General features: G+C 33.5%; 2 non-coding genes across 2 annotated transcripts; one reads left to right on the plus strand and one right to left on the minus strand.

Annotated features, from left to right (window-relative positions):
* Positions 1–316: 316 nt before the first annotated feature.
* On the plus strand, positions 317–389 carry TRNAF-GAA (transfer RNA phenylalanine (anticodon GAA)). The gene has a single exon. It is a non-coding gene; the product is annotated as a tRNA-Phe (tRNA).
* A 20,167-nt stretch (positions 390–20,556) lies between these two features.
* On the minus strand, positions 20,557–20,630 carry TRNAW-CCA (transfer RNA tryptophan (anticodon CCA)). The gene has a single exon. It is a non-coding gene; the product is annotated as a tRNA-Trp (tRNA).
* Between the last annotated feature and the right edge of the window lie 1,061 nt (positions 20,631–21,691).

The raw sequence follows: 21,691 nt of genomic DNA on the forward strand, positions 1-21,691 counted from the left end.
CTCATTCATCCTATTCTTTTCCATTTTACAAGCGTATCCTAGCAGAATTTTGTTCTCTTATCACAAGTCTTGTGATATGATATATTGTGATATATATATGATATACGTACAAATCAACACCCTTGAGCAAGGAATACCTATTTGAATGATTCATAATCCATATCATTACTCATACTGAAATTTACAAAGTCTTCCTTTTAAAGATCCAAGAAATTCCCCTTTTAATTTAATACTTTTTCGTTTTTTTTTTTGTTTTCATTTTTAAGTGACATAGACCCAAGTCATCTAGTATTATGAGGATAATGCGTCGGTAATGGTCGGGATAGCTCAGTTGGTAGAGCAGAGGACTGAAAATCCTCGTGTCACCAGTTCAAATCTGGTTCTCGGCGTATGATTAATTTGTATGAGTATCTACTCTACAAATTAATTGATATAGATCGACATAATACATACTTATCTAGCTAGCTATCTGGAAGTAAACCCTCTCTTTATTTATTTTTTTTTTTTTTTTTGTTTCTATTTTTTAGATGAGCAAAGAGTCTATTATAATTATAATGTAGTAAAAAAAATAAATAATGTAGTAAAAGAAAAAAATTTCATTATCTTTCCTCTTCTTTTTTATTTGTTCACGCTGTGGCTCCTCACATTCAAAAAGAATGTTAATACTTCATACATATTTAATTAAAAAAAAAGATTAAAATAGTTGGTTGAAAGGCCCAACCAAAAGTCTGGTCTAGAGGAGTTCAAGGATAGAAATAACCAAGACTCATCTCAGCTACAGTACAAATAGAATCCGATTCCCTTTCATTTATTTATTTGTATTCTCTTTCATATTCCATTTCTTCATTCCTTTCTATGTGACTCTCTAGAGTTCATCTAAGTGATGTGCGCGATACAAAGTTCACGGTATAGAACCCTTGTTGTTCATCCTATTGTCTCGGCTCGTCCGAAATAAAATAAAAAGGTATCTTCAAAAATCGAGAATTTCAATGATGTATTGTCTTTTATTTCTTTTTATTTATTAGCCTATCCATAAGAATACGAATGAAACCTCAATTCCTCCGTTTGAGCTAGAAGAGAATGTACAAATATTCCTTGAATATTTGAAGTTGTAATTAGTTTCTTATCATTCAATGAGCGTCTTGTATTTCATAAAAATTGGGGGCAATGTAATCCTTACGTAAAGGCCACCCTATCCAACTTTCGGGCATTAAGATACGTTTCAGTCGTGGATGATTCTCATAAGAGATTCCCAACATGTCATAAGATTCTCGTTCTTGAAAATCCGCACTTTTCCAAACCCAGAAAACAGACGGAATTCTAGGGTTACTCCTTGGAGCAAATACTTTTATACATACTTCTTCCGGTTGATCTACACCATACTCTATTCTCGTAAGATGATACACACTGGCTAACAGTCCGCCTGGTGCTACATCATAAGCACATTGGGAACGTAGATAATTGTAACCATATACATATAAAATAACAGCAATGGAATGCCAATCCTCGGGCTTTATTTGTAAAGTCTCTATTCCTTGGTAATCGAAGCCCAAAGATCTATGAACTAGCCCGTGTTTGACTAGCCAAACAGACAAACGGCCCTGCATCTTTTTTATCTCTCCCGCACTTTTCTTTTTTATTTGTAATTTGTATAAGATAAGTATTTCACATTTACGATGAAATCGAATTTATGAAGATTAATTCGTTGTTTGTTATTCTGTTTCTGAATCCTACCTAATTCACTAATTCGTGGGAAGATATTGAACTTTTGTAGTTGAAAAATGTTTCAGGAGGAATCTCTGAAGTAGATGGTGGTTGATAGAGTAATCCTTGATTATAATTTCCAGTATGAGTACTGCGTACAAGACAAAACTTGTGATTGGTAGTAAAACACCGATCCCCCTGTTGAGATCTAATTCGATCTTCATAGATTTCGCGAGATATTTTCTTACGAAGTTTTGTTATAGCATCTATAACTGCCTCGGGTTTAGGGGGACAGCCCGGCAAATAGACATCCACAGGAATTAGCTTATCGACTCCCCGAACAGTACTATAAGAATCAGTACTGAACATCCCTCCTGTAATTGTACACGCGCCCATAGCAATAACATATTTAGGTTCGGGCATTTGTTCATATAATCTCACTAAAGAGGGAGCCATTTTCATTGTTACTGTTCCAGCTGTTAAAATTAGGTCCGCTTGTCTAGGACTCGATCTTGGGACCAGCCCATAACGATCAAAGTCGAATCGTGAGCCTATTAATGAAGCAAATTCAATGAAGCAACAACTGGTACCATAAAGAAGCGGCCATAAACTGGAGAGTCTTGACCAATTTGAAAGATCATTTAATGTAGTTGAAATAACTGAGTTTTGGGTTGTTCGATCAAGTAAGGGAAATTCAATGGAATTCATACTCAATGTTATTATTATTTTTACTTTTTTCTTTCTTTTTATTATCTGAATATTCAGGAACTAAGACCATTCCAATGCTCCTTTTCGCCATGCATAAACTGAACCAACAATTAGGATAAGCACGAAAATTAAAGCTTCTATGAATACGGGTACCCCCAATACATCGAAACTCATTGCCCATGGATAAAGAAAAACCGTTTCAACATCAAAAACAACAAAAACTAGAGCAAACATATAATAACGGATTCGAAATTGTAACCAAGCATCGCCCATTGGTTCTATACCCGATTCATAACTAGAAAGTTTTTCTGGACCCTTTCTAATCGGGGCTAAAACTCCAGAAATTAGAAATGCCAAAATAGGAATAGCACTTGATATTATTAGAAATGCCCAGAAAATATCATATTCGTAAAGCAGAAACATAGACGAACTCCTATGAATGTGAAAAATAGACCGGATTAGTCGATTCGACCTGGAATTCATTGTCAAGTCATCCACAACTGTTTGTTTAGTCAAACCAACAATTCAGTTTGATCGAATCGTCTAGTTTCGTTTGTTTGCTGTTGCGTTTTAAGATTTATTGATTGGAATTAATCCTATTTACATTTCACTTATTTCGATTTAATTTCGATATAGTACTAATTTGTATTCGATATAGTACTAATTTGTATAGTAATAGTATAAATAGATATTTATACTATTACATTTATACTATTACATAGATATTTATACTATTACTATATAGTATAGTAGAATACTATACAAATCCAAAACAAGTAAAACTTTTTTGTTTTCACTTCATTTCGTATTTTTCTAAATAAAAGGAATTCTAATATATAACTAATATCTAATATGTATTAGAAATAAAAAAAAAAAAAAAAAACCTTTTCTCTTTTCTATTATCTTATTATCTATTATATATATAGAATATATATAGAATATAGAATAAATTTATATATATATTATATAGTATATTATATAGTTATATATAGAATATAGAATAAATTTATATATAGTTATATATAGAATACATTTTTTATTTTCTATCTATATTTTATAGATATTATATCTTTTTATAGATATTATCTATATATATATTATCTATATATATATATTTAATATATATTATATATATTTATGAGATTCTGTTGAAATGCGCTTTTGTTTTCAGTTTCTGAGCGATCTCCCTGTGAGCGAGCTTATGGGAATGATTTTAACCAAGCAACTGGAAGCGACCAGTTCCAATCAACAAAGAATACAATAATTAGGAAAAAAACTATACAACTTTTTTTATTTGTATTTGGATATTCTTTATTGTTTTAGTTTGCTTTAGTTTTAAGAATATTATTTTCATTTCATTTTTATTAATTTAATAAATATTTTTTTATTAATTTAATAAATATTTTAAATTAATAAAATATAAAAATTAATAAAATATAAAAATTAATAAAATATAAAAATTAATAAAATATAAAATAAAAATATAAAATATAGGGCTATACGGACTCGAACCGTAGACCTTCTCGGTAAAACAGATCGAACTGATTATTATCAAAATGATTCGACCTATTTCAAAGACCCAACATGCATTTTTTTGCATTGGGCTCTTTCATTAACTGATAGAAATATCAGTTAGTCTACCATATATATATTTTTTCTCTTAGAAAAAAAAGGAAGATGGTTCCATGTGCTCTGATTCATTACTGATACAGGAGCACTACCAAAGTGTTTCAAAGAAGGGAAAGTTTATCTTGACGTAGGTCTGCTTCTGGCCTAGATCAACCTAAGTTAAATGAAGTCTCTATCATCCTGATTAAAAAATCAAAGATGAAACTTCATACACCTTAAGATTCATAGGACGAAAAGAGAATTTTTGAGGTCCTTATACTCATTATGCCTAGCATTGAATAGACTGGGTATTCGCCCTATCAATATCTCAAATCAATGATAGGTTCGATTCGGATCCTGCTCCTGCCTAAACGGCACCCGAATCGAACCAAACCATTTGTCAGGCTATTGTTCTCTTGTTTTGTTCCTTCAAAGTAATGGAGTAAGACATCGATTTCTCAAAAGGATCAATTTTTTTTGATTGCATGATAGACTCCCCTGAAAAACATTGGCGCGCGTGTAAACGAGGTGCTCTACCTAACTGAGCTATAGCCCTTGTGTTTGTGATACATATTTTATCATATTATTTAGATAATTTCTTGTCAAGATGAATATTACATGATCCAACATCATAATCATACCTTTTTGGTCGGTTTGATTGGTATTGCTTAGAAGTAATATCGGATTTATAATCCATCGATGTGATAGGTCCCTTTTCTTTCTCTTTATGATTCCTTATGATAATAAATGACCTACTTAACTCAGTGGTTAGAGTATTGCTTTCATACGGCGGGAGTCATTGGTTCAAATCCAATAGTAGGTAGAACTTATTAGATACCATTGATCCCGGTGTCTAATAAGTTTTTCTACCCACCTTCTTTTATTGATTTTCTATCTTTTTCATCCTATTCTATTTCCGTTTTCAATTTTCAAATTTTTCGTTAGATCAAATTTCACTATTTCACTTTTGATTGTATTTGATTCTATTTAATCAGCAGAATAAAAATGGGATGTAGAAACGAAAGTTCTGTTTATACGGAAATTCTTTCGATTAACCAACTAGTTACGAAATCGCGTTGATAGCCTTTACTCGTGTCCTAGCCCATCTGAGAGCTAGATTTGCCTCAATTGTTTGCCTCTTGCCTTCAGCTTTCCTCAAGTTAGCTTCCGCTATTTCAAGAGCTTGCTGAGCTTCTTGTGGATCAATGTCACTACCCTTTTCCGCATCCTTTCCAAAAATAGTGATTTCATTATTGACTATTCTAGCAAAACCACCCATCAGAGCCATCGTTAACCATTGGTCGTTAAGGCGTATTCTCAAAATACCTATATCTACAACTGTGGCAATAGGCGCGTGATTTGGTAATACGCCAATTTGTCCGCTATTAGTAGATAAAATGATTTCTTTCACTTCTGAATCCCAAACAATTCGATTATGGGTGAGTACGCAAAGATTTAAGGTCATTTATTCAATTTGCTCTCCATTTCTAAGTTCGTAGCCTTCGCAGTAGCTTCATCGATGTTACCTACCAAATAAAAGGCCTGTTCAGGAAGACCGTCTAATTCTCCGGAAAGGATCAATTGAAATCCTCTAATTGTTTCTGCTAGGCCAACATATTTCCCCGGGGAACCAGTAAATACTTCCGCTACGAAAAAGGGTTGTGATAAGAAACGCTCAATTTTTCGCGCTCTTGCTACGGTTAAGCGATCCTCTTCGGACACTTCGTCCAACCCCAGGATAGCTATAATGTCCTGAAGTTCTTTGTAACGTTGTAAGGTTTGCTTAACCCTTTGCGCAGTTTCATAATGTTCCTTTCCAACGATTCGAGGTTGGAGCATAGTTGACGTTGAGTCTAAAGGATCTACCGCTGGATAGATACCTTTGGCAGCTAATCCTCTTGATAGTACGGTAGTAGCATCTAAATGCGCAAATGTTGTGGCAGGGGCAGGGTCGGTCAAATCATCCGCGGGTACATAAACTGCTTGAATAGAAGTTATGGATCCCTCCTTGGTAGAAGTAATTCTTTCTTGTAAAGAACCCATTTCGGTACTAAGGGTGGGTTGATAACCCACAGCGGAAGGCATTCTACCCAATAAGGCAGATACTTCGGATCCCGCTTGGACAAAACGGAAGATATTGTCTATAAATAGAAGTACGTTTTGTTTATTAACATCTCGGAAATATTCCGCCATAGTTAGGGCAGTCAACCCAACTCTCATACGAGCTCCTGGCGGTTCATTCATCTGACCGTAGACTAAAGCCACTTTTGATTCCGCAAGATTTTGTTCATTAATTACTCCAGATTCTTTCATTTCCATGTAAAGATCATTTCCTTCACGAGTACGTTCACCTACTCCGCCAAATACGGATACACCCCCATGAGCTTTGGCAATGTTGTTGATCAATTCCATAATGAGTACTGTTTTACCTACCCCAGCTCCCCCAAATAGTCCGATTTTTCCTCCACGACGATAAGGAGCTAAAAGATCGACTACTTTAATTCCTGTTTCAAAAATAGATAATTTTGTATCTAATTGTATGAAAGCGGGCGCAGGTTTATGAATAGGGGATGTTGTGCGAGTATCTACAGGACCTAAATTATCAACGGGCTCCCCAAGCACGTTAAAAATTCGTCCTAGGGTCGCTCCGCCGACTGGAACACTTAGAGGAGCTCCCGTGTTAATCACTTCCATTCCTCTCATTAGACCATCTGTAGCGCTCATAGCTACAGCTCTAACTCGATTGTTTCCTAATAATTGCTGTACCTCACAAGTTACATTAATTTGTTGACCGATGGTATCTCGACCCTTAACTACCAAAGCGTTGTAAATATTAGGCATCTTGCCCGGGGGAAAGGCTACATCCAGTACTGGACCGATGATTTGAGAAATACGTCCCAGATTTTCTTTTTCAAGCGTGGAAACTCCAGGAACAGAAGTAGTAGGATTTATTCTCATAATAAAATAAAGTGAAATATGTCAATTTTTTTTTTCGAAAATTTTCTAATAAAAAAAATCTTCGACAGCAAGTTGATCGGTTAATTCAATAAGAAATGGGGATTAGCACTCGATTTCGTTGGTACCATCCAATTGAATGCAATTCAATTGGATTGTTTCCTTATTCAATGAAGGAATTTTTAAGTTCAACCAACCTATTTGCAAAATATCAAGTGGATAAATAAATAACAATTTTGAGAGAGTCTTTCATTTGTCTATCATTGTCTTTCATTTGTCTATCATTATAGGCAATACCATCCATATTATCTATGGAATTCGAACCCGAACTCTATTTACGATTCCTTATTTCTATCTCATTAGCCCTTATTTCATTTCGTATTTTATTTTAGCATATCGATTTTTTTTTACGTCCAACCTATCCCCCCTTTTTCCATCTATATTCCTTTTTTTTCATTTCATAAACGAATTACGCATATTTTCACATCTAGGATTTACATATACAACATATATTACTGTCAAGAGTGAATTTCTTATTCTTTCTTATTTCTTATTATTGAATTTATATTATTTCTTATTTTATATTATTTCTTATTATCTTATTATCTTATTATTGATTATTATTGACTATTGACTTATTATTGAATTTATATTATTATAGTATTATCTTATTATTGACTATTGACTTATTATTGAATTTATATATTTTATATTTAATTTATATATTTTATATATATATTTTATATTTATAATTCTAATTATAATTATATATTTATAATATTTCTATTTCATTTATTTCATTTTCATTTCGATTCAAAAAAAAAGTAAGGAATTCTAAACTTGAAAAACACGGATTGGGTTGCGCCATACATATGAAAGAATATAGAATATGAAAGAATATAGAATAATGATGTATTTGGCGAATCAAATACCATGGTCTAATAAGGAACCTTTCGGATTAGTTGATAATTTTTTGAAAGATTTCTTCGAAAAGGTTTCATTAACTCCTAATTTATGCCGAGCAGACCTTGTTGTTGCGAAAATTTTCAATTCATGAGTTGTAGGGAGGGGCTTATGTCACCACAAACAGAGACTAAAGCAAGTGTTGGATTCAAAGCTGGTGTTAAAGAGTATAAATTGACTTATTATACTCCTGAATATGAAGTCAAAGATACTGATATCTTGGCAGCCTTCCGAGTAACTCCTCAACCCGGAGTTCCGCCCGAGGAAGCAGGGGCAGCAGTAGCTGCTGAATCTTCTACTGGTACATGGACAACCGTGTGGACCGATGGGCTTACCAGCCTTGATCGTTACAAAGGGCGATGCTACCACATTGAGCCCGTTGCTGGAGAAGAAAATCAATATATATGTTATGTAGCTTACCCCTTAGACCTTTTTGAAGAAGGTTCTGTTACTAACATGTTTACTTCCATTGTGGGTAATGTATTTGGGTTCAAAGCCCTGCGCGCTCTACGTCTAGAGGATCTGCGAATCCCTCCTTCTTATACTAAAACTTTCCAAGGCCCGCCTCATGGCATCCAGGTTGAAAGAGATAAATTGAACAAGTACGGTCGCCCCCTATTAGGATGTACTATTAAACCTAAATTGGGGTTATCCGCTAAGAACTACGGTAGAGCAGTTTATGAATGTCTACGTGGTGGACTTGATTTTACCAAAGATGATGAGAATGTGAACTCCCAACCATTTATGCGTTGGAGAGACCGTTTCTTATTTTGTGCCGAAGCAATTTTTAAAGCACAGGCTGAAACAGGTGAAATCAAAGGGCATTACTTGAATGCTACTGCGGGTACATGTGAAGAAATGATTAAAAGGGCCATATTTGCCAGAGAATTGGGAGCTCCCATCGTAATGCATGACTACTTAACAGGTGGGTTCACTGCAAATACTAGCTTGGCTCATTATTGCCGAGATAATGGTCTACTTCTTCACATCCATCGCGCAATGCACGCAGTTATTGATAGACAGAAGAATCATGGTATGCACTTTCGTGTACTAGCTAAAGCTTTACGTCTGTCTGGTGGAGATCATATTCACGCTGGTACAGTAGTAGGTAAACTTGAAGGAGAAAGGGACATAACTTTGGGCTTTGTTGATTTACTACGTGATGATTTTATTGAAAAAGATCGAAGCCGTGGTATTTATTTCACTCAAGATTGGGTTTCTATACCAGGTGTTCTGCCCGTAGCTTCGGGGGGTATTCACGTTTGGCATATGCCTGCTTTGACCGAGATCTTTGGAGATGATTCCGTACTACAATTCGGTGGAGGAACTTTAGGACACCCTTGGGGAAATGCACCGGGTGCCGTAGCTAATCGAGTAGCTTTAGAAGCATGTGTAAAAGCTCGTAATGAGGGACGTGACCTTGCCCGCCAGGGTAATGAAATTATCCGCGAGGCTGGCAAATGGAGTATGGAACTAGCTGCTGCTTGTGAAGTATGGAAGGAGATCAAATTTGAATTCGAAGCAATGGATACTTTAGATAAATAAAATTTGAATTCGAAGCAATGGATACTTTGTAATCCAGTAATTACTGTTGGTTTGTTGAATTGCAATTAAACTCGGCCCAATCTTTTACTAAAAGGATTGAGCCGATCCTAAAGATTGGTGTATTCTTTTCTATCCTATTCGTTCCGTGTTGGAATAGAAACTTATTGTATTAGTAGACGAGATTTTATTGTATTAGTAGACGATATTTTACGAAAAAGGTTCTTGATAGGAGAAAAATTTCTTTTTTCAATTTTTTCAGTGCGAATTTTACACAACATAGGGAAATCGCTATTTCTAATTGAAAATTTATATTTATAATTGAAAAGAAAAAAGTAAAGTATCATATATCATATATAATGAACTGATACTCCAGGTTCTCACAAACGAGAATCCTTTACTTCAATATTCACTCATTATTAGTTTAATGATTGTATCCATTATGCGTATTCCGATAGGAAATAAATGATTTTTTTTTTTTCATCAAATGACTATTCATCTATTATACTTTACATCTAAATAGAGGCAAGAAAACTCTATGGAAAAATTATGGTTCAATTTTATCTTGTCTAAGGGGGAATTAGAATACAGATGTGGGCTAAGTAAATCAATGGATAGCCTTGGTCCTATTGAAAATACTAGTGTAAACGAAGACCCGGTTAGAAATGATATGGATAAAAACATTCATGGTTGTAGTGACAGCTCTAGTTATTACAGTAAGGTTGATCATTTAGTTGGCGTCAAAGACATTCGGAATTTCATTTCTGATGACACCCGAATTAGGGTTTTAATTAGGGATAGTAATCAGGATAATGATAGTAATCAGGATAATTATTCTCTATATTTTAATAGTGAAAATCAAATTTTTGAGATTGACAATGACGATCCCCACTATGATTTTAACTTGTATGATACTAACTATAGTTGGAATAATCACATTAAGAGTTGTATTAACTCTTATCTTCGTTCTCAAACCTGTATTGATAGTTCCATTTTAAGTGGTAGTGACAATTACAATGATAGTTATATTTATAATTGCATTTGTGGTTACATTTGTGTTGAAGGTGGAAATAGTAGTGAAGACAATGGTTTAACTCTAAAAGAAAGTTGCGCAAATGGTAATGATTTAACTCTAAAAGAAAGTTGCGCAAATGGTAATGATTTAACTCTAAAAGAAAGTTGCGCAAATGGTAATGATTTAACTCTAAAAGAAAGTTGCGCAAATGGTAATGATTTAACTCTAAAAGAAAGTTGCGCAAATGGTAATGATTTAACTCTAAAAGAAAGTTGCGCAAATGGTAATGATTTAACTCTAAAAGAAAGTTGCGCAAATGGTAATGATTTAGAAAGGCCTAAAGATTTCAAGCATTTGTGGGTTCTATGCGAAAATGAAGATTGTTATGGATTAAATTATAAGAAATTTCTTAAGCCAAAAATGAATATTTGTGAATACTGTGGATATCATTTGAAAATGAGTAGTTCAGATAGAATCGAACTTTCGATTGATCCAGGTACTTGGGATCCTATGGATGAAGACATGATCTCTCTGGATCCCATTGAATTTCAGTATGACGAAGATGGTATTGATTATGATCCATTTCAGTCTGACGAAGATGGTATTGATTATGATCCATTTCAGTCTGACGAAGATGGTTCTGACGAAGCTGACGAAGATGGTTCTGACGAAGCTGACGAAGATGGTTCTGACGAAGCTGACGAAGATGGTTCTGACGAAGCTGACGAAGATGGTTCTGACGAAGCTGACGAAGATGGTTCTGACGAAGCTGACGAAGATGGTTCTGACGAAGATGGTATTGATTATGATCCATTTCAGTCTGACCAAGAAGAGCCTTATATGGATGGTATTGATTCTGATCCATTTCAGTATGACGAAGATAAAGTTCAGTATGACGAAGATAAAGTTCAGTATGACAAAGATAAAGTTCAGTTTGACAAAGATAAAGTTCAGTATGACAAAGATAAAGTTCAGTTTAACAAAGATAAAGATGGTATTAATTATGATCCATTTCAGTTTAACAAAGATAAAGATGGTCTTGATTCTGATCCATTTCAGTATGACGAAGATAAAGTTCAGTATGACAAAGATAAAGTTCAGTTTGACAAAGATAAAGTTCAGTTTGACAAAGATAAAGTTCAGTTTGACAAAGATAAAGATAAAGATGGTATTGATTATGATCCATTTCAGTTTGACAAAGATAAAGATGGTATTGATTCTGATCCATTTCAGTATGACGAAGATGGTATTGATTCTTATCCGTTTGAGTATGACGAAGATGGTATTGATTCTGATCCGTTTGAGTATGACGAAGAGCCCTATAAAGATCGTCTTGATTCTTATCAAAGAGAGACAGGATTAACTGAGGCTATTCAAACAGGTACGGGTCAACTAAACGGTATTCCTATAGCAATCGGGGTTATGGATTTTCAGTTTATGGGGGGTAGTATGGGATCCGCAGTAGGCGAGAAAATCACCCGTTTGATCGAATATGCTACCAATAATTTTTTGCCTCTTATTCTAGTGTGTGCTTCCGGAGGAGCACGCATGCAAGAAGGAAGTTTGAGCTTGATGCAAATGGCTAAAATATCTTCTGCTTTATATGATTATCAATCAAATAAAAAGTTATTTTATGTATCAATTCTTACATCTCCTACTACTGGTGGAGTGACCGCGAGTTTTGGTATGTTGGGGGATATCATTATTGCTGAACCCAATGCCTATATTGCATTTGCGGGTAAAAGAGTAATTGAGCAAACATTGAATATAACAGTACCTGAAGGTTCACAGGAGGCTGAATATTTATTCCATAAGGGTTTATTCGATCCAATCGTACCACGTAATCCTTTAAAGGGTGTTCTGAGTGAGTTATTTCAGTTCCACGGTTTTTTTCCTTTGAATCAAAATTCAATCAAGTAGAGTCTTAAGTTAAATTATTTTCTTTGTAGTGAAAAGGCAGTTAGTTAGTTTATCAGAATCAAAGTCAAAGCCCGCATAATGGGCTTTGACTTTGTGACATAAAATGGAATTGTCGAAAAACGAATTTTATCTTGCTCTATTGCGTATGTTTATATAATTCAAATATAGAAAAAATATAAATATAGAGTTTTGCATCTTTCTATATCTCCCGAGAATTCTATTTTTACTAAAAATCCCTGTTCTTGGATCGGATTCTAACGAATCGAATCTTTCGACAATTTGTAATAAACTCTTTCTCAATTTGTAATAAACTCTTTCTTTATTAAATTCAAATTAGAAATTAAAATTAGAAGACAAGAACAATAGAATAATAATAATAAGAAAAGTAGGAATAAAGTAAGATAATAAAGAAAGTGGATTATCTTATCATACACCTATTTTATTTCATTTAGAAAGATGGGCAAGTCCCTTTATTTAATTCTACATTCCTTGCACTTATTAGATAAGATATATATATTAGATATATATACTCGCTTAGATATACTTAGTATTTAGATATACTTAGTATTTAGATATACTTAGTATAATATTTAGATATACTTAGTATTTAGATATACTTAGTATAATATTTAGATATACTTAGTATTTCGATATACTTAGTATAATATTTAGATATACTTAGTATAATATACGAATTATAATATAATTATTATAAGATATATTTATAACTAACTTTATAACTAACAATATAACAATAACAGGTACGAATATTAAATTGAGGTACCCATTTTATGACAATTCCCTCTATTTTTGTGCCTTTAGTAGGCCTAGTATTTCCGGCAATTGCAATGGCTTCTTTATCTTTGTATGTTCAAAAAACTAAGATTTTTTAGATTCGATGGGGCCAAGGCCAAGACCAAATCTTATCTATTTTTTTTTTCACGACTTAGATGCCACGGATATCTATTTAGTAGAATATTGTATAACATCCATCCGGCTTCCCCGAACATAAATGAAAAAGCTCCTCTTATGCATACGTAAACATGATATAGGGGTAAATGAATTATAGCAAGTGGATCGGTACCGGACGAATGTATGAAATTAAAGTCTATATATCTAGTAGATCTGTATAGGGGATCATATAAAGGGGATGATTTTAGATCTAAGCAATTTGATGAATTACTTCTAAAAGTTCATATCAAAATAGCACTAGTTGATGAGAGTTACTTCGGAAACAAAAAAAGTAAAGTCAAATTTTTTTGCTTATTTTCTCAATTCCAATAAAATGCAACTGGATCTAGTATGTATGAGTTGGCGATCAGAATCTATATGGATAGAATTTATAGTGGGGTCTCGAAAAACAAGCAATTTCTGCTGGGCCTTTATTCTTTTTTTTGGTTCATTAGGGTTTTTATTAGTTGGAACTTCTAGTTATCTTGGTAGGAATTTGATATCTTTATTTCCGTCTCAGCAAATAGTTTTTTTTCCACAAGGAATCGTGATGTCTTTCTATGGGATCGCGGGTCTCTTTATTAGTTCCTATTTGTGGTGCACGATTTTTTGGAATGTAGGTAGTGGTTATGATCGATTCGATAGAAAAGAGGGAATAGTATGTATTTTTCGTTGGGGTTTTCCTGGAAAAAATCGTCGCATCTTTCTACGATTCCTTATGAAAGATATTCAGTCCATCAGAATAGAAGTTAAAGAGGGTATTTATGCTCGGCGTGTCCTTTATATGGAAATCAGAGGCCAGGGGGCCGTTCCCTTGACTCGTACTGATGAGAATTTGACTCCACGAGAAATTGAGCAAAAAGCTGCTGAATTGGCCTATTTTTTGCGTGTACCGATTGAAGTCTTTTGAAATGAATTGCAGAATAAATGCTTTCTCGGCAGGAGGAAAAAACTCAAGACAAGAAGCCTCTTTTTTCTATAGCAGAACTAAACTGAAGTTTCTTAAGAATGCCCACTCGAACCAAAGAAGACGTATACGGAAGAGTCATAACATAAAACAAAACTGTTTTTTTTTTTTTGTCCACAAAAATTGTTTTTTATGCGTCTGTAAATGTAAAACCACTCAACTTAATTCAGTAACAAAACAAGCAAGAAATCGAAATAATGGATTCATCTCATATATCAAAGTATTTCGAAATATTTAACTTTTTATTTTCAATATTTGGAGTTGATACGTTAGATACAGATAGATTATATCTTGTAAATTTTCTCTACTTTCCTTTTGTCAATCAGCCCCTCCCCTTTTATCCTTTCTTTTGTGCTCCTTAAGAACTAAACAAGTAGATTTCTTTCTTATAACATAATGATAAATGTAATGATAACTTTTCTGTCTTTTTTTGTCACTCATTTTTGATCATCATAATATTTTTCATAATTTTTTTTTTTTCAATTATTCCCGGACTCTAGACTATATACAGTCTAGATAACCCGCGAAAATTTTTCGACATATTTGATTGATATCTTGATATAGACAGGGAGCTCCTTCGTCTCAAAATCTGAATAGAATAATCTTTATTATTTGAAGCGGTTCTTTCGGGCAGTTATCGAAAGAGGGCAATTGCTTCGAATTTGATCAATTGAGATATCTGGAAACAATAATATATATATATATTTCATTCGAACATTCGAATTCAAAGTGGATTCTTATTTTCTATTTCTGTACTCTTTTTAGATTCAAGGACTAAGCACTGAATCAAAAAAAAAAAAAAACAGAGAATAGATTCATGGGCCCCTACCTTATAATTTATCTTATAATTTATAATATAATGAAAGTCATGCTTGATAGAAAGATTAGATCACATAAAGTCAACGAATGAGGTGGGTTCATTAACAATTCACAGATGAAAAAATGGCAAAAAAGAAAGCATTCACTCCCCTTCTATATTTTGCATCTATAGTATTTTTGCCCTGGTGGATCTCTCTCTCATTTAATAAAAGTCTGAAATCTTGGATTACTAATTGGTGGAATACTAGGCAATCCGAAACTTTTTTGAATGATATTCAAGAAAAAAGTATTCTAGAACAATTCATAGAAGTAGAGGAACTCCTCCTGTTGGACGAAATGATAAAAGAATACCCGGAAACACATCTACAAAAACTTCGTATAGGAATCCACAAAGAAACGATCCAATTGATCAAGATGCACAATGAGGATCGTATCCATACGATTTTGCACTTCTCGACAAATCTAATCTGTTTCGTTATTCTAAGTGGTTATTCTATTTTGGGTAATGAAGAACTTGTTATTCTTAACTCTTGGGTTCAAGAATTCCTATATAATTTAAGCGACACAATAAAAGCTTTTTCTATTCTTTTATTAACTGAGTTCTGTGTCGGATTCCATTCGCACCACGGTTGGGAACTAATGATTGGCTATATCTACAAAGATTTTGGATTTGCTCATAATGATCAAATTATATCTGTTCTTGCTTGTACCCTTCCAGTCATTCTAGATACAATTTTTAAATATTCGATCTTTCGTTATTTAAATCATGTATCGCCGTCACTTGTAGTTATTTATCATTCACTGACTGACTGAAAAATGATTCACGGATTCAATTAGAATCTTTCTTACTTTGTATATAAGCAAAGAATGCAAAGTCGTACTTACTTTACTCTTTCTACCCATCAGGGGAATACAATTCCTCCTCTATTTCAGTAAATTTTTTTTTTTTTCAGTAAAAGTAAATAGCAGAATCGTGGATAGGGAACTATACTAGTGACCTACCTAATTTTATTGTAGAAATTTTCGGGATCAATGATTGTACCATGCAAACTAGAAATACTTTTTCTTGGATAAAGGAGGAGATTACTCGATCCATTTCCGTATCGCTCATGATCTATATAATAACCGGGGCATCCATTTCAAATGCATATCCCATTTTTGCGCAGCAGGGGTATGAAAATCCACGAGAAGCAACTGGGCGTATTGTATGTGCCAATTGCCATTTAGCTAATAAACCCGTGGATATTGAGGTTCCACAAGCGGTACTTCCTGATACTGTATTTGAAGCGGTTGTTAGAATTCCTTATGATATGCAACTGAAACAAGTTCTTGCTAATGGTAAGAAAGGGGCTTTGAATGTGGGTGCTGTTCTTATTTTACCGGAGGGGTTTGAGTTAGCCCCACCTGATCGTATTTCGCCCGAGATGAAAGAAAAGATAGGCAATCTGTCTTTTCAGAACTACCGCCCCACTCAGAAAAATATTCTTGTGATAGGTCCTGTTCCTGGTCAAAAATATAGTGAAATCACCTTTCCTATTCTTTCCCCAGACCCTGCTAGTAATAAGGATGTTCATTTCTTAAAATATCCCATATACGTAGGCGGAAATAGGGGAAGGGGTCAGATTTATCCCGACGGGAACAAAAGTAACAATACAATTTATAATGCTACGGCAACAGGTATAGTAAGCAAAATCATACGAAAAGAAAAAGGGGGGTACGAAATAACCATAACGGATGCATTGGATGGACATCAAGTGGTTGATATTATCCCCCCAGGACCAGAACTTCTTGTTTCAGAGGGTGAATCTATCAAACTTGATCAACCATTAACAAGTAATCCTAATGTGGGTGGATTTGGTCAGGGGGATGCAGAAATAGTACTTCAAGATCCACTACGTGTCCAAGGCCTTTTGTTCTTCTTGGCATCTATTGTTTTTGCACAAATCTTTTTGGTTCTTAAAAAGAAACAATTTGAAAAGGTTCAAGTGTCCGAAATGAATTTCTAGATCCGTGGATTTATCAACATCAAATTTGTAAAAAAGAACAAATTCTTCCTGGCAATTAGGTTAGGTATGATGAAAAAAGTATGAAAAGTCTTTTGCTTGTTTATATTCTTTCTCTAGGAATTACTTTTACCGCATTCAAAATCTGTATATTGTGAAGAAGACTATTTGTCTTTACCCCTTCTTTTCTTTTTTCAATCTAAATGGGAGGGGTGTAATTATATCCCTATTGTCAGATTGAAATGTCACAGAATGGGTTTTGTTTTCTAAATTCAATTTGATTAGATACTAAACATAAGATAAGTAAGCGGAGAATAGAAAGGAAGGATAAATGAGGGGAACAAATAATTACAGGGAGTATTCTTCGTCTTCCTAGCCTTCGGCACAAGAAAAGGATGTGTAAAATTCCTTTTCTTGTGTCGAAATAATAACAATTCCGGATCCCATTCGTCAAAGATTTCTATTCTTAGTTTATATTTTTCCAGATTTTTCAGAACCCTTTATTTTTTTAGATTTACTTATAATAGATAATAGATTATAATAGATAATAGAATAAGTAATAAAGTAATCGAATAAGTAATAAGGATAATATAATAAGTATAAAATAAGTATAAATAAGTATAAAATAAGTATAAGTATAAATAAGTATAATATAATATAATAAGTAATGGACAACCAAAAAAAAGAGAAGGAATCCTTTTTTTTATAAATATAAAATAGAAGCAAGGCGATGAACTTATAAAAAAATTTCAAACTTTGATGAAATACTAAAATAAATAGAGTAAGGTTAGACTAGTCTAGAAAGGGTTTGCTTGATATCTGGTCGACAGAAAAAAAAAAGAAATATTAAAATTAAATATTAAAATATTAAAATTAAATATTAAAAAAAATTAAATATTAAAATTAAATATATATTGTGATTGTGTCATCCAGGAAAAGGAAATTGAGTGATTCCTTTTTTTCTTCTAACCTTGAAAGTATCGATAGATACTATCGAAGAACAGATGCTATGAATCAATTAATCGAGTTCATTTTTCAAAAACATCATCGGAAAAAGTGATCTATTTGTTGTCATTTATATTTATACGAACAAAATATTATGATCATTAAGAATTCAACGGGACCCCTCCTCGCGAATCAGACAAAGAAAGAGGAGGCGGGCCCCGTTGAGTTCTTACACTTTCATGCCTATAACTTAGTTCATACCCATTATTACATATTACAGGGACGAACCCAATCCAGAATATGAACCATAAAAGAAAATACCTATTAAACCGATCACAGGAATACCAGTTACCGTACCTATTATCCAAAGAGGAATCCTTCCAGTAGTATCGGCCATTTATCCCGCTTCCCTCCACATTTCATCAAGTGGTCATGCTAAAGACATAAACAGTCATAGATAATTATGAGATGCAATCCTTCCGAATGGGATAAGAGAATTCCTACTATTATTTAGTATTCTACTACTCTTTTTTTCTTAATTGAAGAAATAATTGGAAAATAAAACAGCAAGTACAAAAATGAGTAATAACCCCCAGTAGAGACTGGTACGATTCAATTCAACATTTTGTTCGTTCGGGTTTGATTGTGTCATAGCTCTATAATTAATTCGGATTAGGTTTATCGTTGGATGAACTGCATTGCTGATATTGACCCCAAAAAAGAAACGGTAGGTACAGCTAGTCCGTGAACAGCCAACCATCGCACTGTAAAAATTGGATAGGTTCGATCTATGGTCATTGGGTCCTCCTAAAAAGATCTACTAAATTCATCGAGTTGTTCCAAAGAATCAAAACGGCCGGTTATTAATGGAATTCCTTGTCGGCTCTCTGTAAAATACTCGTTTGGACGAGGGCTTCCAAACACATCATAAGCTAAACCTGTGCTGACGAATAACCAACCCGCAATGAATAGGGAAGGTATAGTAATACTATGAATGATCCAGTATCGAATACTGGTAATAATATCAGCAAAAGAACGTTCTCCTGTGCTTCCAGACATGCTGAGCTCCGCATATTCTTGTAGGGGATCGATTCCGTAAAAGATGAGATCAGTAAACGGAAATTCACTGAAATTCAATCTTTGTGAGATCGTCAATATTGTACCAAAGGTATTTTTAGAGTATACCGAATCAGTATAGCTATCCTTCTTCTGACACAGCAACGCAATTTCAAACAGTATATCGACATGAAGTGCTAGATAATTTCTTTCTTCTTCTTGCTTGTCGATGTATAACCACGTATCATGCGATAGAAAATTCCTCAAATTCCTGGAATATAATATAGGGGATTCTATTATTGGTTTGGGGCTAGAAACGGAAGATCAGGTAACCCGTGAATCCAACAAGTTTATAATAATTCATGAAGGAAATTATCATATTTCCGCAAGTCAATTAGATGCGAAATCTAAAAATTGACTTTTTTTCGTAATTGCATAAGAGGTTTTGTTTTTTGTTGTAAGCCCTCCTTTTTTTATTTTAAGGAATTGCTTAGTCGTCTAGTAACAAGTAAGAGTAGTCGATAGTATTAGATATAGATAAAAAAAAGAGCAAGGAATAAAAAAAAAATTCTACTAATCAATATTTGTGAGGCGGCCTTTCTTGTATTCTTGTATTAGATCCAAAGGTTTTTTCTTGACCTAACTACAAAGATGATGAATCTATTTCTTTTTCTTTTCTACTCTTGTCCTGCCGCTCTATTTTTGTGAATACCGTTTAGAATGATTGATGAATCAAAAAATTTCAATTGAACTTATTCTTTCAATTGGTATTTTTGCTTATCCCCGTCTCTTTTAAAAATTGAAACTTAGGTAAGTGCTTTATAAACATATGTATAAAAAGAACATATTTCATTTAGCTCCTTCATGCCTACTCTAACTAGTTATTTCGGTTTTTTACTAGCGGCTTTAACTATAACCTCAGCTCTATTTATTGGTCTGAGTAAGATACGACTTATTTGAAAATTAATTGAATGAACGAACAATTAATAAAAACAAAGTTTTCTGTCCTATTCCATATATTCTATAGTTCCTTACCGTGTTAATTATCAATTATTAGTTATTGATATTCATGGGCAATAGAGATTAATATTTAGGGATAGATATTACCTTTCTTTTTCTCCTTTCAAATAAATTGAAATGATTGAAGTTTTTCTATTTGGAATCGTCTTAGGTCTAATTCCTATTACTTTGGCTGGATTATTCGTAACCGCATATTTACAATACATACGTGGTGATCAGTTGGACCTTTGATTAATTAACATCTCTTTTTTTGACTGACCCCTTTAATTTTAATTTAATTAATTTAATTCAAGGAGGTCAAATTCGAATTGCTGTTCAATTTTTTTTTTTTTTTTTTTTTTTTCAGTTCGGTGTAATTTTCGACTTAACAAGAGCGGAATCACGCTCTGTAGGATTTGAACCTACGACATTGGGTTTTGGAGACCCACGTTCTACCGAACTGAACTAAGAGCGCTTTCTTATCATAATAAATAAGACTGTAAAAAAGAGGATTCTTTTATTTTATAACCCCAATACATCGTGCACACCTATACTATCATATATCATATATAATATGAGAAAATGATAGATTATGTATGCTTAATTTTAATCAATCTAAAACTAAAATGGCTCCCTCCTTACTGCTCAAAGGAGAAGTAATAGGTAGGGATGACAGGATTTGAACCCGTGACATTTTGTACCCAAAACAAACGCGCTACCAAGCTGCGCTACATCCCTTTCAATTGGCCTACGATGTTATTGTAGAGAATCCCTGTCTTGTTTTCCACACCCTTATTTCATCTATTGATATACAAAAATTATCTTTCCATTTCCTCTTTTTGGTCTCATATCATATAACAACCATATAATGAATAATAAATGAATCTTTTTGGCGGGAATTCTCAGGCAGAAAGGGACCTATTTTGCTGTTTTAAGAAAAGGAAAATCTTATCTATCGAATCATTGTACATTTAAATTTTAATTTTGAATTAGGAATTCCGGGTACAAATATACAAATACAAGTGGTCTTTAACCACACATACATGTGATTATATATGTATTACCATAATGTATGTAATACGATAAAGAAGGAGGATTTTAAATGCGAGATCTAAAAACATATCTTTCCGTAGCACCGGTACTAAGTACTCTCTGGTTCGGTTCTTTAGCGGGTTTATTGATAGAGATCAATCGTTTCTTCCCGGATGCGTTAACATTCCCTTTTTTTTAATTCTAGTTATTGTCGCGGGACGGGGTGAAAAAGATTAGATCGATATACAATCAAATATCTGTGACTAATCTCTCGCCCCCCCTTGACTTTAGTTGTTTTTAGAATTATAATTATATAAGAAATGAATTCTAATTATATAAGAAATAATTCTATTTAGTTTTTTTAGAATTCTAATTATATAAGAATTATATAAAATAAATAAGGAAGGTAGAACGAAAAAAGTGGATTGAACCTCAACAAAACTTGGGTTCAAGCTCCAATTAAATTACTAGTAGAGCGAAAAGAGAAATGTGGCTGGAACAACA

The sequence above is a fragment of the Durio zibethinus genome, unplaced genomic scaffold, assembly GCF_047325235.1.
Source record: "Durio zibethinus cultivar Kanyao isolate XHJ-2024 unplaced genomic scaffold, ASM4732523v1 HiC_scaffold_2, whole genome shotgun sequence".
NCBI lineage: Eukaryota > Viridiplantae > Streptophyta > Magnoliopsida > Malvales > Malvaceae > Durio > Durio zibethinus.